General features: G+C 47.6%; 1 protein-coding gene and 1 pseudogene across 1 annotated transcript in view; both read right to left on the minus strand.

The window, feature by feature from the left end:
* MAN1C1 (mannosidase alpha class 1C member 1) overlaps window positions 1-22,145 on the minus strand; it is a 156,724-nt gene that overhangs the window by 110,204 nt on the left and 24,375 nt on the right. The window lies entirely within an intron of this gene.
* Window positions 9,291-9,410, minus strand: LOC136661798 (5S ribosomal RNA; annotated as a pseudogene).

Raw genomic sequence — 22,145 nt, forward strand, 5'->3', positions numbered from 1 at the left:
CCACCATAGTATAAAGCAGGGGTCTCCAAACCGCAGCCCAGGGGCCTGATGCAGCTCGCGGCCAGCCTCTATCCGGCCCGCGGCCAGCCTCTGATTCCTTGAGAGCCTCTGACCCAGTTGACCAAACACAACCAGAGTTGTGCTTGTGGGGTAGGGGAATAGGGGTCCGTTTAAGTGTGTGCTTTGGGCTTTGTTGGTTTTTGGAGAAATCCTGGACATCTGAGCCCATTTATTCAGTCATCTAAGTTCCATCTCTAATGTATTTATTTAAATTTTATATTTAATTTTTTTTTTTTCTGGCTCTCAACACTGTGCCAGATGTTTGATGCCGCCCTTTGGCCGAAAAGTTTAGAGACCCCGGTATAAAGGATGGAAACAGAGGCTTGAGCTGGTAAAGTGAAACTTTTTTTCAGTGCCGTAAAGCTAGGTGGGTCCCAATTGAGTTTCAGTTCAAAAATTGGGTCCAGGTGCTAAAGAATTTGGGAACCACTGCCATAGCTTGTTGATTTATTATTCATGTTTATATCCTGCCTTTCATCATAGACGATCCCAAGAAAAATAAACTATTAAACACATTAAAACAACAACAAAAACAACAAACAAGTAAGAAACCAATGCTATTCCATCAACAGCAGCAAATCAGAACCATCTTCCAATCTACAAAGCCCAAACGCCAAACAAAACAGAAGGTTTCTGGTATGCTCTTGAGTGAAGGAACAGAAGGAGGTCTCCTCTACCTCCCACTGGAGAAGTTTCACCTCCAGAATCTGCACAAAGAAGATTGTGTCCCCCAAACAATGTGTAAAATAGTACTCCAATTTGTATGCCCTAAAATCAGTTTCACTGGACAGCTCCCGGTTCTAGTGGGGGAGAGAGAAACTTCTCTTTATCCACTTATTCCATGTATCTTTTTGTAAGCCTCAATCATGTCCCCTCCCCAGCCACTTTCCTTCTAAACCAGCAATTTTCAACCAGTGTGCCGCAAAACATCTGCAGAGGTGCCTCAGAAGTTTGGAGCACAGTGGTTGAATATCATTGAAAAACTCTTCTTGGTTCCATGGCTCTGTTTAGAGAGCAGCGGTCTGTTGTAACGAATTGCACGTTCCTCAGAAGAACAAAGTCCTAAAACAGAGCCACAGAACCCAGAAGAGTCTCCTGGAAACCAGAAGCGACATCACAAGAGGCAAACAACCATAGACCATAGAGATCAGTCTGCCAAGAGAAGAAAAATGGGAAAAAGGCGCCTGAGAGGGGACATGATTGAGACACAGAGAATTACGCAGGGAATGGATAGAGAGACGCTCTTTTCCCTCTCACACAACACCAGAACCAGGGGACATCTGCTAAAATTGAGTGTTGGGAGAGTTAGAAAATATTTCTTTACTCAGCGTGTAGTTAGCCTGTGGAACTCCTTGCCATAGGATGTGGTGATGGCATCGGGCCTAGATGCCTTTAAAAGGACAAATTTGCCTCCTTTGGACAAATTTCTGGAGGAAAAATCCATCACGGGTTACAAGCCAAGATGTTTATGTGCAACCTCCTGATTTTACAAGTGGGTTACCTCAGAATGCCAGATGCAAGGGAGAGCACCAGGATGCAGATCTCTTGTTGTCTTGTGTGCTCCCTGAGGCATTTGATGGGCCGCTGTGAGATACAGGAAGCTGGACTAGATGGGCCTATGGCCTGATCCAGTGGGGCTGTTCTTATTTTCTTTAAAAAATGTTGAAAATTGTCCTAAACTAACGGAAAAACATCCCAAATACTGTAGGCTTTCCTTGTAAGGAAAGTGCTCTGGCCCTCCGATCATCTGGTCACCTTCTTCTGAACCTCTTCCAGATCCACAAACTTCTTTTGGAGATGTGTCAACCAAAACTGGGCACGGGAATGAAAATGTGGCCTCACCAGAGGTCTGCAGGACACATAACCCTACAGGAACCCAATGCCTAGCTTTGTTCACACACTACCTTCTTTTTTCTTCAGGAGGAAGATGCCTTTCTGGCTTCTAGATTAGTGTCTTGTGGACACAGTAGTCTCCTTCCGGCTCATCCAAAGAATATACAAGGTGCCCCTCCTACGCCGTTGAAAATCTACCTGTGACTAGAGACATCTACATGGGGAGAGAAAGGAGACTCAAGCAGGTGCTCCCCAGGCAAGCGTACACGTGCGAACCACAGAGGCTCTGAGGCTCTGCGGCACAATTTCAAAGGCCACCTCAGATCCAAGGCATTATAAAAATGGTGACATTTGACTAAAAGGTTTTGCTCAATCAGGAAGGCATTCAGCCACCAGGGGCTTTGACTTCCTCCAATTTAAAAGCTTGCAACCAGCAGAACAGGCTCGGCACACCAAAAGGAGGTTACCAGGCAACACTCCGAAAACGGACAGCCACATAGATAATCCGTTCTAAAGCAATTACGGTTTTTTATAATTAAAGATTACTGTAAATCCAATAGATCCCCCAACAGGAACTCGAGCAATTTAGACACACACTGGCTAACTTATCTGTTTTCAAGCAGTCACATTAGCGGCCGGCTGTAACGATAAAACGCCAGCAAAACTGAAGCGATTTTAATTTAATAGGACTCCACACAAGGAGGCGCGCGTCTCGGCATTACTTAATTATCCTCAAGCAGATTCCCCTTTTCCTCATTTGTAGAAACTACTCTCAGCGGCCGACTTGCGCAAATGGGTGCTAGAATGTAAGGCCAGGGCTAGACTGGGTTCACTGACCACCTCTGCTGATCCCAGAATCACCTCCCAGCACCAGGGCCCAGTTCCAAAGAAAAAAAAAAACAAGAGAGCAGGAGCATGCGCAGATGGCCTGCTCGCAACACAAAGTCTGAAGCCAGTTCTCACGTATCAAGCAAGGGCTGGGAGCAGGAATTATCACTGTAAGCATTTTGGTGTGATAAGAACATAAGAACAGCCCCACTGGATCAGGCCATAGGCCCATCTAGTCCAGCTTCCTGTATCTCACAGCGGCCCACCAAACGCCCCAGGGAGCACACAAGACAACAAGAGACCTGCAAGGCTTCCTGGGAATTGTAGTTAAGAACATAAGAACAGCCCCACTGGATCAGGCCATAGGCCCATCTAGTCCAGCTTCCTGTATCTCACAGCGGCCCACCAAGTGCCCCAGGGAGCACACCAGATAACAAGAGACCTCATCCTGGTGCCCTCCCTTGCATCTGGCATTCTGACATAACCCATTTCTAAAATCAGGAGGTTGCACATGCACATCATGGCTTGTAACCCGTAATGGATTTTTCCTCCAGAAACTTGTCCAATCCCCTTTTAAAGGCGTCCAGGCTAGATGCCAGCACCACATCCTGCGGCAAGGAGTTGCACACACTGACCACACGCTGAGTAAAGAAATATTTTCTTTTGTCTGTCCTAACTCTCCCAACAGTCAATTTTAGTGGATGTCCCCTGGTTCTGGTGTTATGTGAGAGTGTAAAGAGCATCTCCCTATCCACTCTGTCCATCCCCTGCATAATTTTGTATGTCTCAATCATGTCCCCCATCAGGCGTCTCTTTTCCAGGCTGAAGAAGCCCAAGCGCCGTAGCCTTTCCTCATAAGGAAGGTGCCCCAGCCCCGTAATCATCTTAGTCGCTCTCTTTTGCACCTTTTCCATTTCCACTATGTCTTTTTTGAGATGTGGCAACCAGTGATGTACTGTATATAAGCACCTTCACCTGGTGAAGGTTGCCAGTGCATCTCCCCCTTGATGGTTCTCCTCCCATGCAGTGGACGAGGTAATGCCCTTGGCAGTGGGAATGGCGATGCGTCATTGCCCTGCCCCACTGGTTTTTTGGCTATAACTCTTGATGGAATAGAGATATGTCAACATGGTTTGTTTCATCGCATTCCTAAGGAAATTACCCATCAAATGATATATAACATAATGCATTGTTCAAAAATACCAAGATTTAAAATTTTTTGACTAGCAGTGGATAGTGTCACCTGCCTGTGCGGGTCACCCAGTGCTGCCTGCACCCCCTAGCGACGCCACTGGTTGGTCATGTTAAATGCGAGGATTCAGAATGGGGAAAGCATGAGAAGGACTCCCAGCAGACCCCGATACACCAATTGCTAAGGGCAGAAAAATGTTAATCCAGGGAACATTTTTATATGTCATCCTCCCTCCCAGGTCAACATGAAGTGTTTTTGTCCCAGTAAGACTGTAGCATGTAATTATTCTGAATGGATAGATCTGTTCTTTGTTCTACCTGAGAAGACTTGAATCAGCCACTTTTAACTAGCAAGGTCGCCGATGATCATGTCTGAAATCACTTCCACTAAATCGCAATGTTCAGCCTATCTCAGGGGGCTTCTCAGCTTAGGAGGCCTGAACCAGTGTCTTGGGCAGATTCTAGTACTTCTCAGCAACTGTCATCATGCCTGCCTGCTCCCTTCAAGGAGCCTGGGGCAAATCTCAAGGAGCAAGAAGTGTCCGCGAGAAAATTAATTTGTTCCACCACTTCTGAACCAAGAACTTCCAAGAAGCTCACAGAAGAGGAGAACAACACGGGCTTTTGAATATTCAGAGAGATGGTGAAAAGCAAACTAGCAGAACAATCAAGCTTAACAAAAGCCACAGGGGAACCAACAGAACATCCTTTGTTGCCTCAGCCTTGGGTTGATAAATAAGCGGCAGTGAAGAAGGTTAATTCTATGCTTGGGGTCATTAGAAAAGGTATTGAGAACAAAACGGCTAATATTATAATGCCTTTGTACAAATCGATAATAAGGCCACACATGGAGTATTGTGTCCAGTTCTGGTCGCCGCATCTCAAAAAAGACATAGTGGAAATGGAAAAGGTGCAAGAGAGAGTGACTAAGATGATTACTGGGCTGGGGCACCTTCCTTATGAGGAAAGGCTACAGCGTTTGGGCTCTTCAGCCTAGAAAAGAGGCGCCTGATGGGGGACATGATTGAGACATACAAAATTATGCAAGGGATGGACAGTGGATAGGGAGATGCTCTTTACACTCTCACATAACACCAGAACCAGGGGACATCCACTCAAATTGAGTGTTGGGAGAGTTAGAACAGACAAAAGAAAATATTTCTTTACTCAGCGTGTGGTTGGTCTGTGGAACTCCTTGCCACAGGATGTGGTGATGGAGACTGGCCTGGATGCCTTTAAAAAGGGATTGGACAAGTTTCTGGAGGAAAAATCCATTACAGGTTACAAGCCATGATGTGTATGCGCAACCTCCTGATTTTAGAAATGGGCTATGTCTGAATGCCAGATGCAAGGGAGGGCACCAGGATGAGGTCTCTTGTTATCTGGTGTGCTCCCTGGGGCATTTGGTGGGCCGCTGTGAGATACAGGAAGCTGGACTAGATGGGCCTATGGCCTGATCCAGTGGGGCTGTTCTTATGTTCTTATGTCAAACACCTTTCACTTGCCAGGTTTTCCAATCAGGTTCTCCTTCCCAGTTTCAATCTGGGGTTAAACCAAATGAGCAACTAACCACCCACCCACAGCTCTTGCAGAATTGTAAGCAAGGAGTCTTCTCTTCTCTCTCTCCTTTTTTGCACATACACACTGCTATGTGTACAGCCCTATAATACTATGCAATGGCTTCAGTATTTCCAAAATAATCTACCTCCCTAGCTTGAAAGAGGCATCAGCTGACCCCTAAGAGATTGTGACAGACAGCTGTGCAAGGAACAGCAAGGGTGGAAAAACAGAAGACCTCTAAACTGACAATCCTAGCTTGAAGATTAGAGATGTGGTCATCCATCAACCCACAGAGAACTGCAGAACATAGTTTATTCTAGGGAAAAAAAAAAAGATACACTTGGATGGTCACAGGCAGGCTTCTAATGAAATGAGTCACACAAGGTAGCATTTTAATTGTTTCCCTTCACTCCAAAGAGGAAAAAAAAAGTCCAATGCTTGTCAACATTTCAAACTTACAGTCATCTTGCGTAATGACACATTAGCCTAGTGGTTCTCAAACTTTTTAAAATGACACTCTCCCGGGACCCACCCAGCTTTACAAGGCTTTTAAAAATTTTCAGTTTCCCGCAAGCCTCTGTTTTTACTATGGTGGGGGGACTGCCTTCTGGAGCTCCACGTTCACCTGATCAGGACCATTCTGGTGGTCTTGCATCCCCCTTCGCCTGGCCTTCCATAAGAGCCAAGGCATGTTTGCCTCCATGCAAGTAAACCCATCCATGCGGTACAGTTTCACTTTCCACAGGGCTCAATGCATTTTCCTTGTCAGCTGTCAGCTTGTCATTGTCGGTTTCACGACTCACCAACCATCAGGTCCCAACCCACAGTTTGGGAAGCACTGTGTTAGCCTGTTCAATCTTAATGGATTGATTTGGATCTTTGGGGAGCCAAATTCTTAATTTTAATTTTCACCCATCTGGCTTATATAAGTGAGTGTTAGACCAAATTGCCAGAACGGGTAATGTCTATCTACCCCAAAGGATCAGGTGGCCAGGCAAAGATTTTTGATCCGTTACAATTAGTCAAGAGAGCATCATATTATATGCTGAGTATTCCACCACTTACTTATGATCCTCTGTCTTCACTTGAATTACATCCTAGGTCCTGGTTGGTAACATTTGCAGGCACAAAGCAAGGTCAACAAGGAACACAAAGGTGGTCCTGATGTACAGGACACAAAAGGTTTGGATGCTCCACCTACCATTACCTACATTTTGGAAGAGCTATCTGAATCCATTTCATAAACAGGCAGTTGAATAGGGCAGCAGAAAATTATTATTTATTACTGTCTCTCTCTCTCTATCTCTGGTATATTGAAAATACAATTAAAATGACTAATCTCTCAATATGAGGTATGAGGATTGCTACCAGATCACCCCTTTTCCCAGCAATGCTAAAGAGATCAGTGAGGAGGCTCATCTATGCCTAATCAGACCAGTCTGGTGTGGGTTCACAGATCAGGTGGCACTTTCTGGAACTTGAAAGTCAAAGGTGACGCCAAGATCAAGAGCTGGCTAGATTCCAAGAGCGTGGGCATGGACTAGCTCTCATCAAGCTTGATATCAGCACCTTGTTCCTTCTAACCTGGTACTATGAGCATGGAACACCAAACATCTCTGAAAATCAAATCTTGGGAAGCGGAAGCAGCACGTTCGGCTTCCAAGAAATGGGCAAGCTTCCAAAACCTTTGAAAAATAATCCCAAATCCATTTTTAGAATGTTTTGACTAGATGGACACCCGCTCAGTCACTCTCCCCTGGTCCTCCCGGTTCCTCTCGCCTCATGGGTGAACGCGTGGCTGTGTGTACAGTCCCTGCCTGCCTGCCTGCCTGCCTCTCTCTCTGAACATGCATGTCACCAATGCCAACGGAGCTGCTGAAAGAGGAGGAGGAGGAGACGACAGCTGAAGATGAGCAACCTGGACAGACGCTGCAAAAAGGACTTTATATTTGCTAGAAACCCAATGGTTATTTTTGCAACGTGGGAGAAGGGATTGTAATTGAAATACTACTCTTGCTGACTATATTTTTGATGTTCTGGTTACAGGCTCCCCCTGTATCTGTTTGAGCCCCCCCCCAATACAAAAACTGCAGATATGAGGGGAACCCAGATACAATGCTCCACACCTAGCCAACCTCCCTGCACCCATTATCTTCCATTGTCCTTATTAACAAGCGGGCATGTTTCTTACAGACTGTACAAGAGGAATGCAACATGCAGGCAGGCAGCCTGAATGCTAGAGGATGAAGCAAACATTAACAGGAAGCTTCCTGCTTCATGTTCACATTCTGACTGTGTTCCCCTAGAATACAGGCTACCTGCGTTCTTCTTGTAGCACCTGTAAAAGCAAGAAACATGCCTAATGAAGAAAATGGAAAGGGATGGATTGGGAGGCTGCAGAGAACCGCAGACAGCTGGAACGGTAGATACAGAGGGATTGCCTGTATATCAAACTCAGAAGAAAGGAGTTCAGGGTGTCAAATGTGGACTGATCCCTTTCTATCCTATCCACAGCTTAGGCTGAAAGAGATACAACCTGCTCAAAGCAAGCGCCGAGCAAAGAGGAACCCAGGGCAGCCTGGGTCCTGATCTACGTGTAACACTACTCGAGGCGAACAGGCCACAGGAGTCTGTGGGCATGCCTGGACAGGAGCCAGAAGCCCAATTGATGTGCAGGTCCACAGAGTCAGGTCTTTCCCGTGTGCCTATTCAACGCAGCTCCGCTGCCTGGTCCCCATTCCACAGAATGGAGGCAAAATGATACTATAGTCCAGCAGGAGGGATGCACAGGCACTAGACAATACCAGAATGTGGCTTGCCGAGAAGTTGGCTGCCTGAGGTTGCAATCACAGGTACACTTACCTGGGAGAAAGTCCTACTAAATCAACATGCGTAGGACTGCACTGTTAGTGGACTACGAAGTAGGATGCTATCGATGGTGCATTCTTCCTGGGAGACCACAAATATTTTATACCCGTCAGCAACAGAACCCTTCCCTTTTTTTCAGGGGGAAAGAGGAACGGCAAGGCACATGGGCGATGAACGTCCTGGCACGCGACTGCCTTGAATACCAGGCAGCCTGAACAAGAAAGCAATGATGAAAGGCAACATACAACTACTTCTATGAGGCTGAAATGGTAATTTCCCCTGTCTCTGCACCCTTTTAAACTTCCTCAGGCAGTGCATTCTTCACTACTGTGGCATTTGGGGGGCACACCTCCAGGATGCCGCCCCCCCAGTGGGTGAGGCCCCCCCACACCCACTGCCTCCCCTCAGGGGCATTCTGAGTGCTGGAGAGGCAGCATGTGGCCTTTCCAGCTCTCAGAATGCCTCCGGGGGTTGGCAATGCCACCCCTATCCATCTGCCACCCAGGACCACATGGTCCCCTTGACCCCCCCCACAAGGTATGCCACTACCACAGGGGTAGGGTGGAAAGAAGACATTCACACATGCTCCTGGACCTACAGGGTCCATTCAATACATTTAGATGGATTTGAATGGTTTCGAATGGTATCCATGGTTTCGAATGGTATCCATTATGGTTTCGAATATGTATCGAATAGTTTTGAATGGTTTCGAATGGTATCCATATAGTTTAACTCTGTATTTTTTAAAACTGTTTTTAATGTTTTAATTCTGTTTTTATTGTTCTATTTTTATTTTTAATTGTACACTGCCTTGAACAGAGTTCAATGGTTGGCAATCTTCAGTCTCGAAAGACTATGGTCTAAGCCTACAGCACCCAGTATTCCCAGGCGGTCTCCCATCCAAGTACTAACCAGGCCTGACCCTGCTTAGCTTCCCAGATCATGGTATAAGCCTACAGCGCCTGGTATTCCCAAGCGGTCTCCCATCCAAGTACTGACCAGGCCTGACCCTGCTTAGCTTCCGAGATCAGACGAGATCGGGCACATGCAGGGTAACAGAGTATATAAATCTTTTAAATAAAATAAATCAATGGCACCAGCAAGGTATTTGGGGGGGGGGGAGAGGCCGCAGAGAAAGTGACCTTTCTTGGCCTGTCAAAAGGTATTTTCCAGCAGTGAAAGGTGAAGAAAAGGACAGAAATCACAGATCCAGGGCTTGCGTGGAGCAACGGTGGCATGAAATGAAATTTGCAGGCCGTGAAGATGACAAACAGCATTTGGGACTGTTAACTTTTCTTGGTGCAACATTCCCCAAGGATCCTTGAACTGTCACTGTGATTCTCAGGTCAAAACTGCACAAAAGGCAAAGGAAAATGCAACCATGTCCACTATCCTGTGCCAGGATCCCTACATAGGGGTATATTTCTCTCTATCTCCCACCAAGTCTTCGGTGATACCTCGTTTGGTTAATGTGCAAATTTCCTGTAGTTTTTCAGAACATGACACATTTCTCATGCTAATAGGGTTCTGCCTCTACTCTACGGTGTGCTCTCAGTTTTATATGAGAGTTCCACATCCCACCTAACTCTCCTGCCCCCCAATCTGACAGGGCTGCATGACCACCAACGCTCTCCTTGTCTCCCAACTCTAAAACTGGGATCGGAACTCGCCACCCATGCCCAGCACTCATGCCTTCCTTCAGGTCGAAGGGCTGTGAGGCAAGTGTTTCTAGCCCTCATGGGTATGCCATGGGTATTTGTGTCTTATTATGTATCATATGGTGTATGAGTATGCTTTACTGAATGTAAATTTGTTTGCCACCTTGAGCTCTGGAAAGGTGGAATACAAGTCCTTTAAATATAAAATAGGTTCCATCTAAAGATTTGTGGGGAGTTCCAACTGGAGGCTGGGGAACATAATGAGGGATTTCCAAGAATTGGAGCAAGGCAGACGCATGAACCCTTGTCAGTACCAACAGTATTCCTAGAGTAGTGGTTCTCTTTAGTACCAGGACCCACTTTTTAAAAATGACACTTTATCGGGACCTACCTAGCTTTACAAGACTTAAAAAGATGATCTAGAAAGAAATCATATTTTTATTTATTTACTAGTAATATTTTGTTTATTTATTTGCTTGCAAAAAAAACCCCTCAATCCATTTGTCTTAATGAGACAGCCCTAATGAACAAACTCAAGGCTTGAGGGGTTTAGTTACATGATCCAGCCTTCACCTGCCCCCCACCATTTGTGACTAGGGGAAAAAAAACACTCACCAGAAAAAAGATGCTCAAACATTTATCTCCCTATATTTATAAAACGTGCAAACTGCAGGAGCTCAGGTCTTTGCAGGGCAGTTAGCAGCTATCTGATTTTTGAATGGCCTCAGGGTTTGAGGCAATGAGTTATCTGATCTTACCATCACCCTGTTTTCACCGAAAGCTCTGCGGGGCCCACTAGGAATCAGCTCATGACCCACCAAGTGGGTCCTGACCCACAGTTTAAGAAACGCTGGTCTAACCGAAAGCAGATCAGGACACACACCTGCCAAGTCTCTTAACAGGAGATTTCTGAAGTTACTATTCAACGAAGCCCCAACACATCTGTGACAAAGGCCAAGGGCACAATCTAATTCGCAAACGAGAGAGGCAGCTACCCCCAGTTTGAGGTGGCTTCAATGGCACAACTAGAAATAGTAGCCACCAGGCCTCCTGTTTCACCGTCCCCCACCCCACCTCACCTGATCTTGAAAACCGCATGGAAAAGAAAATCTCTCGATGCACAATTTAGTCAGCTCCTAATTAAACGGCGAGCACCACTGGATAGAACCACGTCAAATGTGCATCTTTAAACAGCCTTAAAAAAAAATAAAAAAAACAGGAGCTATATTAAGCATTATATCCCAGAGGCACCCAATTTGGGAAACATGACAGCAGAACCAGCCAACTTCGGAGGTTATTGTTTCCTAATGAGGAGGCAGAATGTAAAGAAGCAGCCCTAGATTTCCAGGGCAAAACAGCAAGACAAGGGGCCAGAACTGTGGCGGGCTGGAGCAGGCAGGGAGATAATGTGGTATTAAGTAAGGGTCCTTCACCTCTCTTAATTAAAGCTTACAGACGATTCTATTAGTGGGTTAAACATTTGAGCTTTGACCTCCTGGCATCCATCAAAGTAAAAAGAGGTCCATTGTCTGCCTCAATCAACTTTCAGATCCTGCCTAGGGCATTCCTATGCAAAGCAGGAAAAGATACCAACAATTTCGATTCGCACAACTGAACAAAGCCAGTCTGCGTCTGTGGAACTTGGACCCCGATCCTAAACACACAGTCCCACCCTAAACAAACAGTCCCACAATTTGCACGACGCCAACCCAGCCTGTGGTAAGTGGACTCCCAAGAACTTCTACCATCACTGAACTTTTTCACACTGCCCGTTATGCCCAACTGCCAAACCGTACCTGGGCAAACCAGGCGGATACGGTTTGCTCACCCGGCAAACCATAATGTGAACTGGACTTGCAAGCCTGATGTGCAAGCAAATGATAGATTGCGCCAGCTGGTAAGGCAGCAAACTGTAGCTTGCCACTGAATCAAGAGTGAGAGGGGAAATCTGAGCACTTGAAGTGGGGAGGGAGAATGTAAAGCTCATATGTAGTGGACAGGCAGCCCAATTCGGAGTTGCCCGGGATGCAGGGCTGTGGCGGGGCCGAAATTGGCTTCCGCCGCATCCTGAGTGCTTTGGGCAACCGCCAGCGGCTCCTTGGGAGAAGGGGACTTTTGTCCCCCTAAGTAGTGGAGCTCAGGAGAGGAGCACCACAATGGGGCTACTTGATTCACTGCCAACGAAAAGGTCGGCGGTGAATCAAAAGCCTCCGTGTCGGGCGGTGGGCTCCCTCCCCTTGGCATGCCTCCTCTGTGCCATCTCCCTGCCTCCCCCCTCCTTGGAACGCCTCCTCCCTGCCTCCCCTCATGCCCCCACTTGGCAGTCCGTGCAACTGTCGAGCAGTGGAGCTCAGGTGCCCGCCTGGCAGTAGCCCAGCGCCAGGCTACTACCAGCACCCACCTGGCACTATGGACAATGTGCCTTAGGTACGTTTGTGACAGTGCGCGCCGGCGGTGAACCGGCACACCAAGCTCAGGATTGGGTTCATAATATCTGAACCAACCCAATTTGAATACTTTCGCCACAGGTCCAGTGCAGGTGTAGCATTACCCCTTTCTTAACATCCACTGTCAACATTAGCCACAAAGTCTGCACTGCTGCTAGCCAGGGATTGCAAACCAGCTTCAAGCACATGAGCGTAACACTCTGATTAAAGCTCATCATCCTGTATTAATGTTAAGAACCAGTGAAAATACTGCTCCGTGGTCAACACTGACAAGGGAAGAGAAGGCGGGGAGAGGGAGTACATGTCCCTGCAGCATCTCCCCAATCTCTTAACCATGGTTAAGGAGTGAGAAGCATCACACCTGGGACCTTGAAAAAGCAATTGCAACCAACCTGGGAGAGCTGTCCACTGTCACACAAGCAATGGCAATGTACGAGAACGGCAGTTGCCTCCGAGATCAAACCAAAACGGACCATCTACTATGCATTTATTTTTCTTTTTAAAGCTAGAAGGATTTCTTGGCAGCAAGTATGAATGAATAAAAAAGAAAGGGAACGAGGGAAAGAGCCGGGCTTCTGCAGGAAGTGAACCAAAGGCTTCAGAGATTATTATAATCAAGGAGAAAGTAATCATTAAAAGGGATGAGTAGGCAGCTCTCTCTGCCAAGATTTTTTTTTCTCTTCTCAAATCCACGCAGAGCTTGTGATCGGAGCTCTCCCTCATGCCAGAATCCAGCCTTTTTCTTGGATCACACACAAGACGGTACTACAGAGTGAGGGTTCCACCCTTTTCAGACTCGAGAACAATTCTTCGTTATCGTAAAAGCTGGCCAGAGCGATAGACTGCTCCCAAGATGACAACCACCATCAGATCATACTGGGGGGGGGGAGGGAATTTATTCAAAGTTGGAATTAATTTGTTCCCTTTATTAAATACTCCAATCTGATAATTGTCCTTGCTTATCAACTTTGAAACAGCTGTCTATCACTCCAGCCCAGTTATTAAACTCTTGCAAAGCCTCTCTATATTAAAAAAGAACCACCAAACCTCATCTTCCTGTCCCCTCCTCCCACTGCTGTGAACTGATATATTATATGAAGGAGATGAAATTTTTCACCAGCTCAGTCAGCACAGGCCCAGCACAGGTGTCAAGCTCCCAGTCTCTTGACCACAGTGATAAAACTGGAAGATTGTGCCAAGGGCTTACAAGTCCCCTCCCTCAATTCCTCCACACACATTTCACCCCCTCCCCAGTTGCCTGAAGACCTGGCATTGCATTACATGTGGGTCAGCTCCACTACAGTGCTAGATAAGTCCATTGGCCCATCGAGGCATCAACCACACAAGGTGCTGCTCTTCCCAGGCTACAGGTGCAGGCTGAAGCAGTGATTACTTGAAGCCATCTGGAAGATAGGACATGACTAAGCTCCTTCTCTTCTTCTTTAACCCTTAGCTGGCACTGGGGAGCAGGTCATCCTCTCAATCAATACACTGCTGCGTGTGCTGCTGGGATCTGTGTGTCGTTTGTGACACCCTTCCATTCTTGGCTAACGCTGGCAGTATTTCATTGATGGGCAATTGCTGGTTCCTTAGGTCTTCCTCAATGTGTTTGAGGTGCTGCCCATTGAACCCTCCAGTAGGGAGGTCGCCCTTGCCAGAGGAGGCTGCACGGAAGCCCACTGGGGTTCAATCTGCAGATGTGGCCAAACCACTGCAGCCTGCATTTTGGGATTTGCTCTTTGACTGATGGCTGATAATTGCACTTTATCCCTATTGTCTCATTGTGATGGCAGTCATGAAGAGGGACACCCAGGATCTGACTCAGGCACTGCATTTAGAAGATCCCAAGCTTGTTCATGTCTAATTTCAGCAGAGTCCATGTTTCCAATCCCTATGGGAGAATTGACAGGATCCGTGTTCAGAAGAGGAGACTTTGGTCTTGATTGATGATCCTCTTCCAGAGTCACCATTTGAGTGAGGCCAAAGCTACTGCTGTCTGGCCAATCCTGCTGTGGACTTCAGTGATGGATGCCACTTTTTTCTCCTGCACTAGTGATCCCAGGTATTTGAGTTCTTGAACATGATTAAGCTAGGGTCTGAAACCAACCCAAGCATGGCCACAGCCATCAAACCACCCCTATTCCCCATGCATGCATAACTTAAGATAAGCAGTCCCTTCTGAACACAATATACCCTTGTTCGTACAGCAGGGGCGTGCCCACAAAAGCAATCCAAAGCTAAGAATGCATTTAACATAAACCGAGCATATATATTTGGAGATATGGAAAGGTGCGCCAAGACACCTCGGTTCGTGATGGATTGCAGCACGGAGATGGATGCAGGCTTGCTAGAGCAGCTAAAAAGGCAATAAATAAGCAAGAGAGAGATTTGTCCTGCATCTGCAGAATTCCTCAAGCCATTAAGTTTGCACAGCAAACTTTTAAGTAAAATGCTCCTTCTTCTCCAAAGTTGCTTGACAAGACCTGCAAACCAACCCACGCTGCAAGAACAGATTTTGAACTGCTCACACAAATGGGAGCCAGGTAAACACAGATTTGTAGGAGACCAAGTGTAAGGGGTGAGTGAGCTCATCCTTTTGAGAGCAAAAAGCCAGTGTGGTTTTACAGTAGGGCCACCATGGGCAGAGGGTCAGAGAGAAGTACGCCCACACTTTGCAAAGGACAAGATTGGCATCCTTCAGTCTCGGAAGACTATGGTGTCATGCTCTGAATGGTGGTTCTGGAACAAAGTGTCCTCTCCAGTGCGTGAAGCCTGGGTAAAGCAGGTATGGAGGACAGGCTGTTACCCATGCAGCAAATCCCCCCTCTCCACGTCGCTGAAATGGTCCAATGGAAAGGCAGAGGCCAATACGGTTGGTTCCAGCCGCGTCGCAGGAGTTGCCAGAACGTGACTGTGTTCAGCCATGAACTGTCTCAGGGACTCCGGCTCCGGATTTTGCCTCGAGGTTGACTCCTGAAGCCTTTTCCACAACTGGATGTAGCCACAAGGCAGTGGAGGTTTGGGATCAGAGTTTTCCTTCTCTCAGATGAGCTGCCTTCCCAGGCTGGCGAGTCCCATCTACCCGGTGGCTGTTTAGTCGCCTCTTACGACAAGTACAGCCAAACTGAGGGCCTATTCTTATCCCCAGCCCCCAGGGGATACAAAGGACAAGAAGCAGGCACAAACACATCTGAGTACTCTGCCCTTCTGTGGACTCCCTTCTCAGGGTCTTGGGTCCTCTGCCAGAGGGACTGAATTCAGCATTCCACTAAATTCAGCATTTCACTTTTACCCACGGATCATCAACTATTCGCTTCTTTGGAAGAAAGAGCGTTTGAGCACCACCTGCTCTCTACCACAAGGGAAGAGACCAAAAATGGGGTGTCTTTCTCCAACATGCCTCCCAACTGGGGATGGACCCCATTGCCAGGGTTCCCTCGTCTCAGGAGCTGGTGGCCACAGAAGTGGTCCAAGAAGCCAGCCAGCCTGGCCTGGCCAGTTGCAACTCCTAAGCACCACTAGCCCTTAGCAGGGAGCCGGGGCAAGAGTCTTGGTTCTGGTCAGAAGGAAATAGACAAGGAACTTGATCCAAATGGTCCAACTTCGACAAAGGTGGGAAACCCAAACTCGGCCCCAGACCTTGCCCTGATCAAGATGAGATCAAGAGACTTGACCCATAAACAGATACAAGCAAGGCTTCCTGCACTGCCAGTCATTTCCTCCAGGCCCTTTCCTCCATTAGAGACAGGTGCCAGTCTTGTCGTTGCTTTAGACCAAGGGTGCCCAAACCCTGGCCCTGGGGCCACATGCGGCCCTCGAGGCTTCCCAATGAGGCCCTCAGGGAGCCCCCAGTCTCCAATGAGCCTCTGGCCCTCTGGAGATTTGTTGGAGCCCGCACTAGCCTGACGCAACTGTTCTTAGCGTGAGGGCAACTGTTTGACCTCTCGCGTGAGGTGCGGGATGAGGGCTTCCTCCACTGCTTGCTGTTTCACGTCTGTGATGCAACAGCGGCAGCAAAGGAAAGGCTGGCCTTGCTTTGTGCAAGGCCTTTTATAGGCCTTGAGCTATTGCAAGACCTTCATTCATTCATATAAGTTCATCTAATATATTCATTTATGTAAACTTATGCAAATTTATTCAAATTTTAAATGAAAATTAATTCTTTTTTCCCCCCGGCCCCCGACACAGTGTCAGAGAGATGATGTGGCCCTCCATCCAAAAACTTTGGAGACCCCTGCTTTAGACACACAGGTTACAGGGTTACTGAAACAGGGCCCATGAGAAGGGGGAGCAGGGGGTAAACTGCGCCCAGGCCCGGGGTCAAAAAGGGGGCCCAGGCACCAAAGAGGAGGAGCTGGAAATTTCCTGGAGCACGACAGAGGTCCGTCCTCGTACCTAGAAGGTAGAACCGAAACTGGGGAATACCATGGGACGACCCCAACGTGGGAGGAGTATTCGTTCATAGAGGTTCCGATCCTACTGTAGCAGCGTAGCAATGCTACTTGGGAAGCAGTCCGAGACCTCGGGAGCCAAGGACTGCTTGGTGTGGCATAGAGGCCAGAGCAAAGAATAAAACGACAGACATGTATAGAAGTGAGATGCAGAAGGAAGGCTGCTGGGATTCAGCCTTCTCTGGCTTTTATTCCCTCTCAAACAATACACAACAGGCTGGGGTTTTCTATTCTCTTATCTTGTTTACAATACTAAGCAATGAGTCAGAAGTCTGCGGCTTCTACTTAACGAGAACAAGGCAGAGGCTTCTAGATGTGTCTAGATGCCAATGCAGGTGTGCCTGCACTGTTGCCATGTCTCTAAAAGCTTAATCTTCTATGCATTTTCCTACACCTACCTTCCAGGAGGAGGGGCACCCCAGCAGTAGGAATGCCAGCCTTCCTTCCCCGAGAAACTAGCATGCACATTTTGTGTAAGCCTACACAAAACGTAATTATATATTGTAACAGAAATTACGATCCAATGATTGTATGAAATTACGATCCAATGGAGAAGAGAAGGGGCCCAAAAGAAACTCTGTACCCCAAAAGGGATCAAAGGAAACACGACAAAACTGTACAACTGACTCCTCAAAGTAAGTCCACCAGGTCATGCACACATGAGGCCTCTTTATTTGAGTGGAGGACTCCTCATAGCAATAGGATGCCGGAGCCCAGGGGAAAGGGTTGGAAATTTGTATTTTTTTTTCAGTCTCTTGTATCCACCCCACCCCCCCCAATTCTCTGCTCTGACACGGTTCTGTCCCCCGGGTTTTCCAGCATAAGCTTCACAGGAAATCCCCCGACCTCATCAGATTTTTAGGTCCTGAAAAATACCTGGAGGCTGCCTTGAGGGTTCTGACAAGACAGCCTTGTCGTTCCAAGAGGGAGGCAGTGCGAGTGTCTCTGAAGGTCCCAATTAAGAAAACCGGACAGGCACTCTTCCCTCCCCAAGAATCTCAGCAGGCCTGACACAAACAGCCGCAGAGACCACTCTCGTCATCCCAAAGAACCACAAGATCTAGTGCTGGCAGAACTTGGCGAGTGCTGAGAATGCACAAGTTTCCAAGTTACACAGAATCTGCAGCACACGGAGGGAAAAGCTAAACATTTAGGGGATGTGCAACACCGGAGAAGGGTGAGAGTGTGGAGAAGCTTGGAGGGTGCTGGTGTCAGGTGGACTATTTGACCCTTCCCCAGCTTGCCGCTTGTCCCACCTGGCAAACCTGCAGATGGGGGAGGGGAGGGACGTGCAGAATAGAAGCAGCGGAGAAAGGAAGAGGTGACTCCCCCCTTCCCCATTCATCGCTTTCCCCCTCAATTACATGCCTTCTCCTTTCTACTTTGCAGGTGCACAAAAGAGATGCAGGCACCCAGGCAAGTGTCCCTCTCAAACATCCAGTTCATCAATCAGGAGGGGGTTCCAGGGATTCCCACGTCAATCAGTCAACAGCAGCAGGCTCAGGCTTTCAACTACAGGCCCCCCTCTGACAACCAGACAGCACCCCCCCCCCCACACTGATGTTTCACCTGCAAAGGCACGTCACAGAGTCTGCTGCTCGGAGTTGCAGTTCCACCCTATGTCTCTGATGGGGTGAAAGACCAATTTCACTCTGCACAGTCTGCGGAACGAGAGCACGCTCTCCCCCACCCCATCCCAGCCCACCATGCTTCCAGCAACCTGTCCACTTTATTTTGATGTTCTCCCCTTCCCGCAAGCACTCAGCCTGTTCATCTGCTCCAAAGTTCACTTGGTGCTTTATTTTCTTTAATTCCCCCCAACTGTTGAAACGAGTATTGAAATTAGCTCCAATGGGGAGAGGAGTAGGCTTCATGACTGACACAAAGGCCAGCCAGTTGCCACTGTGCAAACTAAGCCCTTGTTCTAAACCGGAGGTGGGCAAACTGTCAACTTGAGGAATCCTGGTCCTTTAACAGTTGTGTAGGAGAGAGAATTTCAGTGGGTGCAGCTTGTCATCTGTGAGATTCCCTGCCGAAATTCCTTCTTCTATACAATTGTTAAAGGTCCAGGACCCCTAAAGTTGAAAGCTTGCCCACCCCTGCTCTAAACTATAGGAATTATTTATTATTATTATTAACAACAGTATTTAACAACCAACCTTCGGCTGGTGCGCCAGCTGCGGCCGTACTTGGATCGTGCAGACCTGGCCACGGTGATCCATGCCTCGGTGACATCGAGATTAGATTACTGTAACGCGCTCTATATGGGGCTGCCCTTGAAGACGGTTCGGAAACTGCAACTAGTGCAGAATGCGGCGGCCCGTGTGGTTACTGGAGGTAGGCGGTTCGACTCTGTCAGTCCGCTTCTCCAGCGGCTGCACTGGCTGCCCATTCGTTTCCGGGCCCAATTCAAGGTGCTGGTATTGACCTTTAAAGCCCTATACTGCTCTGGACCAGGGTATCTTAGAGATTGCCTGCTCCCGTACAATCCGGCTTGCTCTCTCAGGTCATCAGAGAAGGCCTTTTTACAAGTGCCGCCGCCTAGGGAGGTACGTGGGGCGGCTGCAAGAAATAGGGCCTTCTCAGAAGTGGCACCAACGCTATGGAACTCCCTTCCCCTTGACTTAAGAATGGCTCCCTCTCTTGAGACGTTTCGGCAAGGCCTGAAGACCCTTCTGTTTAAACAGGCCTTCTGAGTTCTTGGCCTTTTAACATCTTTTTAACATCTTTTAATATTTTTTACTGGCCTGATTCTTTTATGACTTGCTGCTGCTCTATGCTCTTTTTACCTATTTTTTTTTACTCTGACTACTGTTTTTAGTATGTGTTAATATGTTTTTATTTGTTTTTAAATTGTTTTTAATATGTTGTAAGCCACCTTGAGTCCCTTCGGGGAGAAAGGCGGGGTAGAAATAAAGTTATTATTATTATTATTATTATTTATATACCGCTTTTCAACTAAAAGTTCACAAAGCGGTTTACAGAGAAAAATCAAATAACTAAATGGTTCCCTGTCCCAAAAGGGCTCACAATCTAAAAAGATGCAAAAGAACACCAGCAGACAGCCACTAGAACAGACAGTGCTGGGGTGAGGTGGGCCAGTTACTCTCCCCCTGCTAAAAAAAGGAGCACCCACTTGAAAAAGTGCCTCTTACCCAATTAGCAGCGGTGCCATGTACATGGCAACATTCCGGCAAATGACCGACAGCATACGCAATGGCGGTCCTGCCGAACTCACCAGGCTAACTCACCGGACTTGCTTCCTTCCCAACTCAACCGCTAACCAGCGGATCACATGTTTTCTGTGTACCCTTGCACCAACTAGTTACCTCCTCCTTCCTTCTCAAGGCATTCTGGATGTTACAGACCTACCACAAGGCATTCTGGTGTGTAACTCAGCTGCTATTAGTGGTCATCTGGGCAATGACACACGTGCATGTTTACCAGAACATATCCCCGTCATTAATTGGTTGTCCTCATCCCCCAGCCTAATCCTCAGACATAACCTTCCACCCTCCAGGAACTCCCCCCCCCCCCAATTTCTCTTTTTATTGTTTCTGAGGAAAGGCAAGACAAGCAGATCTCTAGGAACATGTGCTGCAACAGATGGACTGCAGAGGCACAAGGGGGGCATCATTAAGGTACCATTTGTCAACAGATCTCAGGAACAGGCTAATGACTATTTTCCTGTGTAGACCCCACTCAGGCCCCGCTGCGGCTTCACAGAAACATCCACATACATGAACACCTGCATGGATTTTCATTGGCCTAGAACGAGAAAAGGCAGCAGGGATGGTCAAGCCACATTCAGCCTGTCGGGTCAGAAGCTGCAAAGACCATGAAGCCTGGAGGACAGGGGTGTGTTTCCCGTTTTTGGGTTTTACAAAAAATATTTACACAACCTCCCTTGGGATAGAGACGCTATGAACACACATTAATAAATCCTGACATTCAAATTAAGCCCCCTGCTCAGATGTTCACTCAAAGGACCTTCCGATACACACATCATCAGGATGAATCGAGACACCTGATGACACCCGCTCTTAGTTCCTTTCCAAAGAACACAGAGAAGCTCTTGCCTGGGGGTCCAGCAAAGTCTGTTAACACAGACAGAAGAAGAAACCCTCTTGAAAAAACAGAACCACATTCTCAATTCTTGGGCCAAAAATGGCCCTGCTACCACTAACCAGGCTCTTCCACAGGAAACCAACGTGATCTAGAGGTGATAAAGCAGAAAGACTCTATTAAAGAAAACACCCAATGTTTCCATCTGCGATTAGACCTGCGTTCCATTTCCTTGCCATAGTTCATTGCATAATTTCACACTTTTTTCACCCGGTGACGGAACATGAATACCAGAGATGGGTAACTAAGCAGTGGAAAGGAACTACTCATCATGGCCAATGTAAAGAGAGCTTTTTAAGATCTGTGTGAGGAGAAAGAGAAGAGGGAGAAAGAGAAGAGTGGTCCAGCCATGCCAGGCCAGCTCGCACCGTCAGCCCTTGAAGGGGCCAGCACTGCTTGGAGACAAGCGGGCTCTCTCTCGAGTCAATTTTTGTCATTGACTTCCTATTTGTACATTGTAAGCCACCTCGACTGCCAAAGCAAACAGTGGACAGGTGTCATACACATAGCCTACTCCATAAAATGAAAGCCAGCCGGCCGGCACACCTGGATAATTAGGAGCTTCCAAATCCCAGCTTCCCCTTCAATCTGGGATTGTCCAATCTGGGATTGGACAACTTTCTGGAGGAAAAGTTCATTACAGGTTACAAGTCATAGTAGGTGTGTGCAAGCTCTTGGTTTTAGAGGCAGGCTGCCTCTGATTGCCAGGTGCAGGGGAGGGCACCGGGACACAGATTGTGTCTGTTGTCTTGTGTGCTCCCTGGGGCATTTGGTGGGCCACTGTGAGATACAGGAAGCCGGACTAGATGGGCCCTTGGCCTGATCCAGCGGGACTCTTCTTATGTTCTTAATCAGGGATATGCAAGTTTGCAAACAAGGCATTGAGACGGGTTGCTTGTAAGAAGCACAGTGTAACTTCAAAGGAAACCAAGGACAAGTGAGAGGCTGGGGCCACAGTACCCCAGCATTACCTACCTGTGACAGAGGGCATTGCTTCCTTCCCAGCTCAAGACACCTGATCTCCAAGCATGTGGTCTCAGAGGGGCAGCCCTGTGAATTGGGCTAAGAGGCACCTTTCCAAGTAGAGGTTCTTCCATTTAGTGGCAGGGGGGGAGCAACTGTCT

The sequence above is a fragment of the Tiliqua scincoides genome, chromosome 10 (assembly GCF_035046505.1).
Source record: "Tiliqua scincoides isolate rTilSci1 chromosome 10, rTilSci1.hap2, whole genome shotgun sequence".
Classification (NCBI taxonomy): domain Eukaryota; kingdom Metazoa; phylum Chordata; class Lepidosauria; order Squamata; family Scincidae; genus Tiliqua; species Tiliqua scincoides.